Source organism: Dermochelys coriacea, chromosome 3 (genome assembly GCF_009764565.3).
Source record: "Dermochelys coriacea isolate rDerCor1 chromosome 3, rDerCor1.pri.v4, whole genome shotgun sequence".
Taxonomy (NCBI): domain Eukaryota; kingdom Metazoa; phylum Chordata; order Testudines; family Dermochelyidae; genus Dermochelys; species Dermochelys coriacea.
Window position 1 is genome coordinate 129,152,294 of NC_050070.1, and position 14,514 is coordinate 129,166,807.

At 55.1% G+C, this 14,514-nt stretch overlaps 11 non-coding genes across 11 annotated transcripts; 7 read left to right on the plus strand and 4 right to left on the minus strand.

Moving 5' to 3' along the window:
• Positions 1-974: 974 nt before the first annotated feature.
• Positions 975-1,047, plus strand: TRNAV-CAC. Its single transcript has one exon. It is a non-coding gene; the product is annotated as a tRNA-Val (tRNA).
• A 2,944-nt stretch (positions 1,048-3,991) lies between these two features.
• TRNAG-GCC lies at positions 3,992-4,062 on the minus strand. The gene has a single exon. It is a non-coding gene; the product is annotated as a tRNA-Gly (tRNA).
• A 517-nt stretch (positions 4,063-4,579) lies between these two features.
• TRNAR-ACG lies at positions 4,580-4,652 on the plus strand. The gene has a single exon. It is a non-coding gene; the product is annotated as a tRNA-Arg (tRNA).
• A 991-nt stretch (positions 4,653-5,643) lies between these two features.
• Positions 5,644-5,716, plus strand: TRNAV-CAC. The gene has a single exon. It is a non-coding gene; the product is annotated as a tRNA-Val (tRNA).
• A 1,102-nt stretch (positions 5,717-6,818) lies between these two features.
• TRNAG-GCC lies at positions 6,819-6,889 on the minus strand. Its single transcript has one exon. It is a non-coding gene; the product is annotated as a tRNA-Gly (tRNA).
• Positions 6,890-7,407: 518 nt separating this feature from the next.
• On the plus strand, positions 7,408-7,480 carry TRNAR-ACG. The gene has a single exon. It is a non-coding gene; the product is annotated as a tRNA-Arg (tRNA).
• Positions 7,481-8,476: 996 nt separating this feature from the next.
• Positions 8,477-8,549, plus strand: TRNAV-CAC. The gene has a single exon. It is a non-coding gene; the product is annotated as a tRNA-Val (tRNA).
• A 1,099-nt stretch (positions 8,550-9,648) lies between these two features.
• Positions 9,649-9,719, minus strand: TRNAG-GCC. Its single transcript has one exon. It is a non-coding gene; the product is annotated as a tRNA-Gly (tRNA).
• Positions 9,720-10,231: 512 nt separating this feature from the next.
• Positions 10,232-10,304, plus strand: TRNAR-ACG. Its single transcript has one exon. It is a non-coding gene; the product is annotated as a tRNA-Arg (tRNA).
• A 757-nt stretch (positions 10,305-11,061) lies between these two features.
• Positions 11,062-11,132, minus strand: TRNAG-GCC. The gene has a single exon. It is a non-coding gene; the product is annotated as a tRNA-Gly (tRNA).
• A 1,935-nt stretch (positions 11,133-13,067) lies between these two features.
• On the plus strand, positions 13,068-13,140 carry TRNAR-ACG. Its single transcript has one exon. It is a non-coding gene; the product is annotated as a tRNA-Arg (tRNA).
• Positions 13,141-14,514: the final 1,374 nt, after the last annotated feature.

Consider the following 14,514-nt stretch of genomic DNA (forward strand, 5'->3'; position numbering starts at 1 on the left):
TCCGGTGTGGTGGCCGTCCTTTTGGACCTCCCTTTGACCTCTTTCCAAGGAAAAGCAAGCTAACTGGGCCCTGTGCGGGGTTGCTAAAGGGAAAGACCACAGTCCTGATAGAAAAGATGCTCTCCCCAAGCATGGTACACCAGGACAAAGGCACAACAGTCTCCTGCTTGACCCCGATGTTATTTGAACACATAAGTTTCTGATCTGAATTCTGACGCGCTACCATTGTGCCATGAGGCCAGCTGGTGGCAAAGAGCGCTTGTGGTGGCTCGGAGAGTAGGGGTGGAAGGGGGGACTGACTTTCCTCCGTGTTGCGTGAGTGAGTACTTACCATGCCCACCATCCAAGCAAGCCGCTGGGATGGAAACCGCACCCACGGGCCTGAGAAGTGACCTGTCGGGCCCTTCCCTCGGGGTGAAACAGGTTCCTGAGCCGCATGCGGGTTGACCTGGTGGCTGGAGCTCGCCCTGCCCATGCATGTGCACGTGCTGCGGCCCCAGATGAAGAGCGGGAGAGGGCTTAATACTGCCAATGAAGCTGCAGGCTTTTCAGCAAACTGCTCTTAGCCCCGCGGCAGAGCTCCTCAAAATGAAAGGAAAGGGCAAAGAACAGCAGCACCCCTGCCCAGAGACCCCTTTGGAGAAGCTCAGCAAATAAAGCGCACTTTGGTACTCAGAAGTGTAGTGGGGAGAGCCACTAGCGAGCCAGGCACACCAAAAGAACCGGGGCCGCGGCAAGAGAGGGGCTGTATTGGCTGTGAATCAAACACAGGCCTGCCGCGTGGTGAGTGAGAAATCTAACACTGAACCACGAATGCCCTACTTCTTTGTTCCTGCAAGCGGAGGTGGTGATTTCCCCCAAAGGCTTCCGCGATCACCAGCTAAACTCCTTCTCCCTCTGGCCGGAGCTCGAGGTAGGCTTTGGGCCAGCGAAAGGAAGCCACTCAGGGCCCTGTACCTAGCAGGATAGCATTGGTTTCTGTAGTGTAGAGGTTATCACGTTCGCCTCACACGCGAAAGGTCCCTGGTTCAAAACCAGGCAGAAACAGTCAGGCTGTGTCATTAGTTTTGCTCTCGCTCCCGATGAAACCGAGGGAAAATAGGCTTCCAGAAGCGGTGTGGGCAGGTGCTAGGGGGCGCTCCGATGCCGAGTTGCGTCCTCGTTGCTGGTCTGTGCTCGCAGCTTCCTTTCCTCTTGCGTTCCCAACTGCGCTGGTGGGAGAGGAAAGCGGGGTTTGACCTCTCTCTTTGACCTCTTTCGAAGGAAAAGCAAGCTCAATGGGCCCTGCGCGGGGTTGCTAAAGGCCATGGCCCTGTCAGGAGAGACCATCTCTCCATGCAAGCTGCAATGGAGAAAGACACAACCTTCACCTGGTTGACACCAATGGGATATGAACACAAAACCTTCTGATTTGGAGTCAGATACGCTAACGTTGCACCACAAGGTCAGGTGGCAGTGAGGAAAGCATGTGGTGGCTGGGAGAGTGGGGGGTGGAAGGAGAGACTGACTTTCCACCGTGTTGCGTGAGCCAGGACTTACCATGCCCACCATCCAAGCAAGCCAATGGGATGGGAACGGCACCCACAGGCCTGAGAAGGGATCCGTAGGGCCCTTCCTTCGAGGTGAAGCAGGCTCCTGAGTCGCATGCGGGTTGACCTGGTGGCTGGAGGTCTCCCAGACCACACGTGTGCACGTGCTGCGGCCCCAGCTGAAGCGCGCGAAGGGGCTGATTACTGCCCCCGAAACTGCAGGTTTCTAAGCAAGCTGCTCTTGGCCCCATGGCTGGGCTCCTCAAAATGAAAGGAAAGGGAAAGAACAGCAGCACCCCTAACAAGAGGAAAAAAGAAAAGGAGTACCGGTGGCACCTTAGAGACTAACAAATTTATTAGAGCATAAGCTTTCGTGAGCTACAGCTCACTTCATCGGATGCATTTGGTGGAAAAAACAGAGGAGAGATTTATATACACACACACAGAGAACATGAAACAATGGGTTTATCATACACACTGTAAGGAGAGTGATCACTTAAGATAAGCCATCACCAGCAGCAGGGGGGGGAAAGGAGGAAAACCTTTCATGGTGACAAGCAAGGTAGGCTAATTCCAGCAGTTAACAAGAATATCAGAGGAACAGTGGGGGGTGGGGTGGGAGGGAGAAATACCATGGGGAAATAGTTTTACTTTGTGTAATGACTCATCCATTCCCAGTCTCTATTCAAGCCTAAGTTAATTGTATCCAGTTTGCAAATTAATTCCAATTCAGCAGTCTCTCGTTGGAGTCTGTTTTTGAAGCTTTTTTGTTGAAGTATAGCCACTCTAAGATCTGTGATCGAGTGACCAGAGAGATTGAACATTTTTATGGCTGACTTAGAACAACGCTTCCTCAGCTCTCGTCCCCTAATGCCCCTACTCTACTTGCGCTACATTGATGACATCTTCATCATCTGGACCCATGAAAAAGAAGCTCTCGAGGAATTCCACCATGATTTCAACAATTTCCATCCCACCATCAACCTCAGCCTGGACCAGTCCACACAAGAGATCCACTTCCTGGACACTATGGTGCTAATAAGCGATGGTCACATAACCACCACCCTATATCGGAAACCTACTGACCGCTATTCCTACCTACATGCCTCTAGCTTTCATCCAGATCATACCACTCGATCCATTGTCTACAGCCAAGCGCTACGATATAACCGCATTTGCTCCAATCCCTCAGACAGAGACAAACACCTACAAGATCTCTATCATGCATTCCTACCACTACAATACCCACCTGCTGAAGTGAAGAAACAGATTGACAGAGCCAGAAGAGTACCCAGAAGTCACCTACTACAGGACAGGCCCAACAAAGAAAACAACAGAACGCCACTAGCCATCACCTTCAGCCCCCAACTAAAACCTCTCCAACGCATCATCAAGGATCTACAACCTATCCTGAAGGACGACCCATCACTCTCACAGATCTTGGGAGACAGACCAGTCCTTGCTTACAGACAGCCCCCCAATCTGAAGCAAATACTCACCAGCAACCACACACCACACAACAGAACCACTAACCCAGGAACCTATCCTTGCAACAAAGCCCGTTGCCAACTCTGTCCACATATCTATTCAGGGGATACCATCATAGGGCCTAATCATATCAGCCACACTATCAGAGGCTCGTTCACCTGAGCATCTACCAATGTGATATATGCCATCATGTGCCAGCAATGCCCCTCAGCCATGTACATTGGCCAAACTGGACAGTCTCTACGTAAAAGAATGAATGGACACAAATCAGACGTCAAGAATTATAACATTCAAAAACCAGTTGGAGAACACTTCAATCTCTCTGGTCACTCGATCACAGATCTTAGAGTGGCTATACTTCAACAAAAAAGCTTCAAAAACAGACTCCAACGAGAGACTGCTGAATTGGAATTAATTTGCAAACTGGATACAATTAACTTAAGCTTGAATAGAGACTGGGAATAGATGAGTCATTACACAAAGTAAAACTATTTCCCCATGGTATTTCTCCCTCCCACCCCACCCCCCACTGTTCCTCTGATATTCTTGTTAACTGCTGGAATTAGCCCACCTTGCTTGTCACCATGAAAGGTTTTCCTCCTTTCCCCCGCCTGCTGCTGGTGATGGCTTATCTTAAGTGATCACTCTCCTTACAGTGTGTATGATAAACCCATTGTTTCATGTTCTCTGTGTGTGTGTATATAAATCTCTCCTCTGTTTTTTCCACCAAATGCATCCGATGAAGTGAGCTGTAGCTCACGAAAGCTTATGCTCTAATAAATTTGTTAGTCTCTAAGGTGCCACCGGTACTCCTTTTCTTTTTGCGAATACAGACTAACACGGCTGCTACTCTGAAACCTAACAAGAGGGCCTTTGGAGAAAGGCAGCAAATAAAGCGCACCTTGTCGGAGGGCGGGAAATCCGTTGCTGAGCTAGGCACACGAAAAGAGTCCGGGCCTTGGCAAAAGAGGGGCTGCATTGGCCGTGAATCGAACACGGGTCTCCCACGTGGCAGGCGAGAATTCTACCACTGAACCACCAATGCTCTGCTCCTTTGGGCTTGCCAGCAGAGGCGGTGCATTCCGCCAAGGGCTTTGGTCATGCCGGCTAGGCTCCTTCTGCCTCTGGACGGGGCGTGAAGCGGACCTCAGGCCAGCCAAAGGGGGCCGATCCGGGCCCTGTACCCAAAGGTGGCTGGCCCTTGGTTTCTGTAATGTAGCGGTTATCATGTTCGCCTCAGACGGGAAAGATCCTTGGCTCAAAACTGGGCAGAAAGAGCCTGGCTTTGGCTTTGGTTTTGGTTTTTGCTCCCACTTCCACTCCCGATGAAGCGGAGGGAAAACAGGCTTGCACAAGGCGCGGGCAGGTGCATGGGGACGCTCAGACACCGAGTTGCTTCCTCGTCATTGCTGGTCTGTGCCCACCGCTGCCTTTCCTCTTGCATTCTCTCCTGCCTTGGTGGGAGAGGAAAGCGGGGCTGAGAGAGAGAAGGTCTTCCCTCACGCTACTGTTCTGCCTCACATAGGCAGCGTGGACAAGGTAAGCAAAAGGCTATGCCGCAGGGGCCAGTGGCGCAACGGATAACGTGTCTGACTACGGATCAGGAGACTGCAGGTTCGACTCCTGCCTGGCTTGTGGCACGTGCCCCGGCTGCCCGTCCGGTGTGGTGGCCGTCCTTTTGGACCTCCCTTTGACCTCTTTCGAAGGGAAAGCAAGCTCACTGGACCCTGTGCGGGGTTGCTAAAGGGAAAGACCACAGACCTGTTAGGAAAGATGCTCTCCCCAAGCAAGGTACACCAGGACAAAGGCACAACAGTCTCCTGCTTGAACCCGATGTTATTTGAACACTTAAGTTTCTGATCTGATATCAGACGCGCTACCATTGTGCCACGAGGCCAGCTAGCGGCAAAGAGCGCGTGTGGTGGCTGGGAGAGTGGGGGTACAAGGGGGGACTGACTTTCCTCCGTGTTGCGTGAGTCAGTACTTACCATGCCCACCGTCCAAGCAAGCTGCTCTGATGGAAACCGCACCCACGGGCCTGAGAAGTGACCTGTCGGGCCCTTCCCTCGGGGTGAAGCAGGCTCCTAAGCCGCATGCGGGTTGACCTGGTGGCTGGAGCTCACCCTGCACATGCATGTGCACGTGCTGCGGCCCCAGATGAAGAGCGGGAGAGGGCTTAATACTGCCATTGAAGCTGCAGGCTTTTCAGCAAACTTAGCCCCGCGGCAGAGCTCCTCAAAATGAAAGGAAAGGGCAAAGAACAGCAGCACCCCTGCCCAGAGACTCCTTTGGAGAAGCTCAGCAAATAAAACGCACCTTGGCACTCAGAAGTGTAGTGGGGAGAGCCACTAGCGAGCCAGGCACACCAAAAGAACCGGGGCCGCGGCAAGAGAGGGGCTGTATTGGCTGTGAATCAAACACAGGCCTCCCGCGTGGTGAATGAGAATTCTAACACTGAACCACGAATGGCCTACTTCTTTGTTCCCGCAAGCGGAGGTGGTGATTTCCCCCAAGGGCTTCCGCGAACGCCGGCTAAACTCCTTCTGCCTCTGGCTGGAGCTGCAGGCAGGCTTTGGGCCAGCGAAAGGGAGGCACTCAGGGCCCTGTACCTAGCAGGACAGCGTCAGTTTCTGTAGTGTAGCGGTTATCACGTTCGCCTCACACGCGAAAGGTCCCTGGTTCAAAACCAGGCAGAAACAGCCAGGCTGTGGCTTTGGTTTTGCTCCCGCTCCCGATGAAACCGAGGGAAAATAGGCTTCCAGAAGCGGTGTGGGCAGGTACTAGGGGGCGCTCAGATGCCGAGTTGCGTCCTCGTCGTTGCTGGTCTGTGCTCGCCTTTCCTCTTGCGTTCCCTCCTGCGCTGGTGGGAGAGGAAAGCGGGGCTTGGAGAGAGAAGGTTTTTCCTCACGCTACCTCTCCGCCTTCAGTTAGGCAGTGTGGCCACAGCAGGCAAAAGGCCATGCCCTGGGGGCCAGTGGCGCAACAGATAACGCGTCTGACTACAGATCAGGAGAGTGCAGGTTCGACTCCTTCCTGGCTTGTGGCACGTGACCCTGCAGCCCGTCCGGTGTTGTGGCTCTTCTTTTGCGCCTCTCTTTGACCTCTTTCGAAGGAAAAGCAAGCTCAATGGGCCCTACGCGGGGTTGCTAAAGGCCATGGCCCTGTCAGGAGAGACCCTCTCTCCATGCAATCTGCACCAGGAGAAAGACACAACCTTCACCTGATAGACACTAATGGGATATGAAAACAAAACCTTCTGATTTGGAGTCACATACGCTAACGTTGCACCACAAGGTCAGGTGGCAGTGAGGAAAGCATGTGGTGGCTGGGAGGGTGGGGGGTGGAAGGAGGGACTGACTTTCCTCCGCGTTGCATGAGCCAGGACTTACCATGCCCACCATCCAAACAAGCCGCTGGGATGGGAACGGTACCCACGGGCCTGAGAAGTGACCCGTCGGGCCCTTACCTCGAGGTGAAGCAGGCTCCTGAGTCGCATGCGGGTTGACCTGGTGGCTGGAGGTCTCCCAGACCACACGTGTGCACGTGCTGGGGCCCCAGCTGAAGCGCACGAAGGGGCTGATTATTGCCCCCGAAACTGCAGATTTCTAAGCAAGCTGCTCTTGGCCCCATGGCTGGGCTCCTCAAAATGAAAGGAAAGGGAAAGAACAGCAGCACCCCTAACAAGAGGGCCCTTGGAGAAAGGCAGCAAATAAAGCGCGCCTTGGCGCTCCGAGGTGTAGGGCGGGGAATCCGATGCTGAGCTAGGCACACGAAAAGAGCCCGGGCCCTGGCAAGAGAGGCTGCATTGGCCGTGAATCGAACACGGGTCTCCCGCGTGGCGGGCGAGAATTCTACCACTGAACCACCAATGCTCTGTTCCTTTGGGCTTGCCAGCAGAGGTGGTGCTTTCCGCCAAGGGCTTTGGTCATGCCGGCTAGGCTCCTTCTACCTCTGGCCAGGGCGTGAGGGAGACCTCAGGCCAGCCAAAGGGGGCTGCTCCGGGCCCTGTACCCAAAGGTGTCTTACCCTTGGTTTCTGTAATGTAGCGGTTATCATGTTCGCCTCACACGGGAAAGGTCCTTTGCTCAAAACTGGGCAGAAAGAGCATGGCTTAGTCTTTGGCTTTGGTTTTTGCTCCCACTTCCGCTCCCGATGAAGCGGAGGAAAAACAGGCTTGTACAAGGCGCGCGGGCAGGTGCATGGGGATGTCAGACACCGAGTTGCATCCTCGTCATTGCTGGTCTGTGCCCGCCGCTGCCTTTCCTCTTACATTCTGTCCTGCCTTGGTGGGAGAGGAAAGCGGGGCTGAGAGAGAGAAGGTCTTCCCTCACGCTACCGTTCTGCCTCACTTAGGCAGCGTGGACAAGGTAAGCAAAAGGCTATGCCGCAGGGGCCAGTGGCGCAACGGATAACGCGTCTGACTACGGATCAGGAGACTGCAGGTTCGACTCCTGCCTGGCTTGTGGCACGTGCCCCTGCTGCCCGTCCGGTGTGGTGGCCGTCCTTTTGGACCTCCCTTTGACCTCTTTCGAAGGAAAAGCAAGCTCACTGTGCCTTGTGCGGGGTTGCTAAAGAGAAAGACCACAGCCCAGTTAGGAAAGATGCTCTCCCCAAGCAAGGTACACCAGGACAAAGGCACAACAGTCTCCTGCTTGAACCCGATGTTATTTGAACACATAAGTTTCTGATCTGAAGTCTGACGCGCTACCATTGTGCCACAAGGGCAGCTGGTGGCAAAGAGCGCGTGTGGTGGCTGGGAGAGTGGGGGTTGAAGGGGGGACTGACTTCCCTCCGTGTTGCTTAAGTCAGTACTTACCATGCCCACCATCCAAGCAAGCCGCTGGGATGGAAACCGCAGCCACGGGCCTGAGAAGTGACCTGTCGGGCCCTTCCCTCGGGGTGAAACAGGTTCCCGAGCCGCATGCGGGTTGACCTGGTGGCTGGAGCTCGCCCTGCCCATGCATGTGCACGTGCTGCGGCCCCAGATGAAGAGCGGGAGAGGGCTTAATACTGCCAATGAAGCTGCAGGCTTCTCAGCAAACTGCTCTTAGCCCGGCGGCAGAGCTCCTCTAAATGAAAGGAAAGGGCAAAGAACAGCAGCACCCCTGCCCAGAGATCCCTTTGGGGAAGCTCAGAAAATAAAGCACACTTTGGTACTCAGAAGTGTAGTGGGGAGAGCCACTAGCGAGCCAGGCACACCAAAAGAACCGGGGCCACGGCAAGAGAGGGGCTGTATTGGCTGTGAATCAAACACAGGCCTCCCGCGTGGTGAATGAGAATTCTAACACTGAACCACGAATGCCCTACTTCTTTGCTCCTGCAAGCGGAGGCGGTGATTTCCCCCAAGGGCTTCCGCGAACGCCAGCTAAACTCCTTCTCCCTCTGGCCGGAGCTCGAGGCAGGCTTTGGGCCAGCGAAAGGGAGCCACTCAGGGCCCTGTACCTAGCAGGATAGTGTCGGTTTCTGTAGTGTAGCGGTTATCACGTTCGCCTCACACGCGAAAGGTCCCTGGTTCAAAACCAGGCAGAAACAGTCAGGCTATGGCTTTGGTTTTGCTCCCGCTCCCGATGAAACCGAGGGAAAATAGGCTTCCAGAAGCGGTGTGGGCAGGTGCTAGGGGGCGCTCTGATGCCGAGTTGCGTCCTCGTTGTTGCTGGTCTGTGCTCGCAGCTTCCTTTCCTCTCACGTTCCCTCCTGCGCTGGTGGGAGAGGAAAGCGGGGCTTGGAGAGAGAAGGTCTTTCCTCACGCTACCTCTCCGCCTTCAGTTAGGCAGTGTGGCCACAGCAGGCAAAAGGCCATGCCCTGGGGGCCAGTGGCGCAACAGATAACGCGTCTGACTACGGATCAGGAGAGTGCAGGTTAGACTCCTTCCTGGCTTGTGGCACGTGACCCTGCTGCCCGTCCGGTGGTGTGGCTCTTCTTTTGCGCCTCTCTTTGACCTCTTTCGAAGGAAAAGCAAGCTCAATGGGCCCTGCGCGGGGTTGCTAAAGGCCATGGCCCTGTCAGGAGAGACCCTCTCTCCACGCAAGCTGCACCAGGAGAAAGACACAACCTTCACCTGGTTGACACCAATGGGATATGAACACAAAACCTTCTGATTTGGAGTCAGATACGCTAACATTGCACCACAAGGTCAGGTGGCAGTGAGGAAAGCATGTGGTTGCTGGGAGAGTGGAGGGTGCAAGGAGGGACTGACTTTCCTCCGTGTTGCGTGAGCCAGGACTTACCATGCCCACCATCCAAGCAAGCCACTGGGATGGGAACGGCACCCACGGGCCTGAGAAGTGACCCGTCGGGCCCTTCCCTCGAGGTGAAGCAGGCTCCTGAGTCGCATGCGGGTTGACCTGGTGGCTGGAGGTCTCTCAGACCACACGTGTGCACGTGCTGCGGCCCCAGCTGAAGCGCGCGAAGGGGCTGATTACTGCCCCCGAAACTGCAGGTTTCTAAGCAAGCTGCTCTTGGCCCCATGGCTGGGCTCCTCAAAATGAAAGGAAAGGGAAAGAACAGCAGCACCCCTAACAAGAGGGCTCTTGGAGAAAGGCAGCAAATAAAGCGCACCTAGGCGCAGGGCGGGGAATCCGTTGCTGAGCTAGGCACATGAAAAGAGCCCGGGCCTGGGAAGAGAGGGGCTGCATTGGCCGTGAATCGAACACGCGTCTTCCGCGTGGCGGGCGAGAATTCTACCACTGAACCACCAATGCTCTGCTCCTTTGGGCTGGCCAGCAGAGGCGGTGCTTTCCGCCAAGGGCTTTGGTCATGCCGGCTAAGCTCCTTCTGCCTCTGGACGGGTCGTGAGGCGGACCTCAGGCCAGCCAAAGGGGGCGCTCCGGGCCCTGTACCCAAAGGCGGCCGGCCCTTGGTTTCTGTAATGTAGCGGTTATCATGTTCGCCTCAAACGGGAAAGGTCCTTGGCTCAAAACTGGGCACAAAGAACCTGGATTTGGCTTTGGCTTTGGTTTTTGCTCCTGCTTTCGCTCCCGATGAAGCGGAGGGAAAACAGGCTTGCACAAGCCGTGCAGGTAGGTGCATGGGGATGCTCAGACACCGAGTTGCATCCTCGTTATTGCTGGTCTGTGCCCGCCTTTGCTCTTGTATTCTCTCCTGCCTTGGTGGGAGAGGAAAGCGGGGCTGAGAGAGAGAAGGTCTTCCCTCACGCTACCGTTCTGCCTCACTTTGGCAGCGTGGACAAGGTAGGCAAAAGGCTGTGCCGCAGGGGCCAGTGGCGCAACGGATAACGCGTCTGACTACGGATCAGGAGACTGCAGGTTCGACTCCTGCCTGGCTTGTGGCACGTGCCCCTGCTGCCCGTCCGGTGCGGTGGCCGTCCTTTTGGACCTCCCTTTGACCTCTTTCGAAGGAAAAGCAAGCTCACTGGGCCCTGTGCGGGGTTGCTAAAGGGAAAGACCACAGCCCTGTTAGGAAAGATGCTCTCCCCAAGCAAGGTACACCAGGACAAAGGCACAACAGTCTCCTGCTTGACCCCGATGTTATTTGAACATATAAGTTTCTGATCTGAAGTCAGACGCACTATCATTGTGCCACGAGTCCAGCTGGCGGCAAAGAGCGCGTGTGGTGGCTGGGAGAGTGGGGGTGGAAGGGGGGACTGACTTTCCTCCGTGTTGCGTGAGTCAGTACTTACCATGGCCACCGTCCAAGCAAGCTGCTGGGATGGAAACCGCACCCACGGGTCTGAGAAGTGACCTGTCGGGCTCTTCCCTCGGGGTGAAACAGGCTCCTGAGCCGCATGCGGGTTGACCTGGTGGCTGGAGGTCTCCCAGACCACACGTGTGCATGTGCTGCGGCCCCAGCTGAAGCGCGCGAAGGGGCTGATTACTGCCCCCGAAACTGCAGGTTTCTAAGCAAGCTGCTCTTGGCCCCATGGCTGGGCTCCTCAAAATGAAAGGAAAGGGAAAGAACAACAGCACCCCTAACAAGAGGGCCTTTGGAGAAAGGCAGCAAATAAAGCGCACCTAGGCGCAGGGCGGGGAATCCGTTGCTGAGCTAGGCACACGAAAAGAGCCCGGGTCCTGGCAAGAGAGGGGCTGCATTGGCCGTGAATCGAACACGGGTCTCCCGCGTGGCAGGCAAGAATTCTACCACTGAACCACCAATGCTCTGCTTCTTTGTGCTTGCCAGCAGAGGCGGTGCTTTCCGCCAAGGGCTTTGGTCATGCCGGCTAGGATCCTTCTGCCTCTGGCCGGGGCGTGAGGCGGACCTCAGGCCAGCCAAAGGGGGCCGCTCCGGGCCCTGTACCCAAAGGCGGCCAGCTCTTGGTTTCTGTAATGTAGCGATTATCATGTTCGCCTCACACGGGAAAGGTCTTTGGCACAAAAGTGGGCAGAAAGAGCCCGGCTTTGTCTTTGTCTTTGTTTTTTGCTCCCACTTCCGCTCCCGATGAAGCGGAGGGAAAATAGGCTTCCACAAGGTGCGTGGGCAGGTGCTCGGGGGCGCTCAGACGCCGAGTTGCATCCTCGTTATTGCTAGTCTGTGCCCGCCGCTGCCTTTCCTCTTGCATTCTCTCCTGCGTTGGTGGGAGATGAAAGCGGGGCTGAGAGAGAGAAGGTCTTCCCTCACGCTTCCGTTCTGCCTCACTTAGGCAGTGCGGCCATGGCAGACGAAAGGCTGTGCCCCAGGGGCGCATCGGATAAGGCTTCTGACTACGGATCAGGAGACTGGAGGTTCGACTCCTGCCTGGCTTGTGGCATGTGCCCCTGCTGTCCGTCCGGTGCGGTGGCCGTCCTTTTGCACCTCCCTTTGACCTCTTTCGAAGGAAAAGCCAGCTCACTGGGCCCTGCGCCGGGTTGCTAAAGGGAAAGGCCACGGCCCTGTCAGGAAAGATGTTCTCCCCAAGCAAGGTGCACCGGGACAAAGGTGCAACAGTCACCTGCTTGACCCCAATGTGATTTGAACACATAACCTTCTGATCTGATGTCAGACGCGCTACCATTGTGCCACGAGGCCAGCTAGCGGCAAAGAGCGCGTGTGGTGGCTGGGAGAGTGGGGGTACAAGGGGGGACTGACTTTCCTCCGTGTTGTGTGAGCCAGTACTTACCATGCCCACCGTCCAACCAAGCCGCTCGGATGGAAAGCGCACCCATGGGCCTGAGAAGTGACCTTTCGGGCCCTTCTTTCAGGGTGTAGCAGGCTCCTGAGCCGCATGCGGGTTGACCTGGTGGCTGGAGCTCGCCCAGACCACGCATGTGCACGTGGTGCAGCCCCAGATGCAGAGCGGGAAGGGGTTGAATAGTGCCAACGAAGCTATAGGCTTCTCAGCAAGCTGCTCTTGGCCCTGCGGCAGGGCTTCTCAAAATGAAAGGAAAGGGCAAAGAACAGCAGCACCCCGCCAAGAGACCCCTTTGGAGAAGCTCAGCAACTAAAGCACACCTTGGCACTCAGGAGTGTAGGGTGGAGAGCCACTGGCGAGCCAGGCACACCAAAAGAACCGGGGCCCTGGCAAGAGAGGGGCTGTATTGGCTGTGAATCAAACATAGGTCTCCCACGTGGTGTGTGAGAATTTTGCCACTGAACCACCAATGCCCTGCTTCTTTGGGTCTGCAAGCAGAATCGATGCTTTCCACCAGGGGCTTCGGCCAACGCCAGCTAGGCTCCTTGTGCCTCTGGCTGGGGCCTGAGGCGGTCTTCAGGCCAGCCAAAGGGGGTCGCTCTGGGCCCTGTACCCAAAGGCGGCCGGCCCTTGGTTTCTGTAGTGTAGCGGTTATCATGTTCGCCTCACACGGGAAAGGTCCTTGGCTGAAAACCGGGCAGAAAGAGCCCGGCTTTGGCTTTGGCTTTGGCTTTGGTTTTTGCTCCCGATGAAGTGGAGGGAAAACAGGCTTCCCCATGGGCGCGGGCAGGTGCTCGCGGGCGGTCAGACGCCGAGTTGCATCCTCGTCATTATGGTCTGTGTCTGCCGCTGCCTTTCCTCTTGCATTCTCTCCTGCACTGGTGGGAGAGGAAAGCAGGGCTGAGAGAGAGAAGGTCTTCCCTCACGCTTCCGTTCTGCCTCACTTAGGCAGTGCGGCCACGGTAGGCAAAAGGCTGTGCCCCAGGGGCCAGTGGCGCAACGGATAACGCGTCTGACTACGGATCAGGAGACTGCAGGTTCGACTCCTGCCTGGCTTGTGGCACATGCCCCTGCTGCCCGTCCGGTGCAGTGGCCATCCTTTTGCGCCTCCCTTTGGCCTCTTTCGAAGGAAAAGCCAGCTCACTGGGCCCTGCGCGGGGTTGCTAAAGGGAAAGGCCACAGCCCTGTCAGGAAAGATGCTCTCCCTAAGCAAGGTGCACCGGGACAAAGGTGCAACCGTCACCTGTTTGATCCGATGTGATTTGAACACATAACCTTCTGATCTGAAGTCAGACGCGCTACCATTTTGCCACGAGGCCAGCTGGCAGCAAAGAGAGCATGTGGTGGCTGGGAGAGTTGGGGTGGAAGGGCAGACTGACTTTCCTCCATATTGCGTGATCCAGTACTTACCATGCCCACCGTCCAACCAAGCCGCTGTGATGGAAACCGCATCCACGGGCCTGAGAAGTGACCTGTCGGGCCCTTCTTTCAGGGTGAAGCAGGCTCCTGAGCTGCATGCGGGTTGACCTGGTGGCTGGAGCTCGCCCTGACCAGGTGTGTGCACGTGCTGCGGCCCCAGATGAAGAGCGGGAAGGGGCTGAATACTGCCAACGAAGCTGCAGGCTTCTCAGCAAGCTGCTCTTGGCCCTGCTGCAGGGCTTCTCAAAATGAAAGGAAAGGGCAAGAACAGCAGCACCCCTTCCAAGAGACCCCTTTGGAGAAGCTTAGCAAATAAAGCACATCTTGGCACTCAGAAGTGTAGCGGGGAGAGCCTCTGGCGAGCCTGGGAGACCAAAAAGAGCCGGGGCCCCCTCAAGAGGGGTGCTGCATTGGCTGTGAATCAAACACGGTGCTTGAGAATTCTACCACTGAGCTACCAATGCTTTTTGTGATAGTTACCCAAAGTGCACTGTTGTGCTTTACTGACATAATGAGTGTCACATGAACACACCTGCCCAACTTAATTACTTCAGCGGCTGGATGTCAACTTAAATTATTTTTACTTAACCTTGTTTTTAGGCCTGTTCTTTTTTAAATATGTAATTTCCCTTGACTCAGTGCGAACTATGATTTTGTTTATTACATCTCTATAAGTTTTGCTCTACTTTTCTGTGATTAATCTTCCCCGTATTTTCCTGAGTCCTGTAGTTTAGCTTTGCCAGCTTTGTATTTCCTGGATCTCCCCTAGATTCCTTTGTTAATAAAGTTATTGTATTTACTCCTTTTTTCAGCTCTTCGGGTCCTTAGTCTTTCTTAAGGAATTTGATGTGGAGGAATCTATATTGTTAAAATGGGGCAGAGTTCTTTGTAGTAGTTTTTTCTTCATTGTATCTAGAGATGCACCAGGTTTTTCTAACAGTTCCTGGAATTTTAGATGAGTTGGAGGTCTGGTTTTCCTTTCTGTGATCTCTCATTCCCTGCTTTCCAGACTG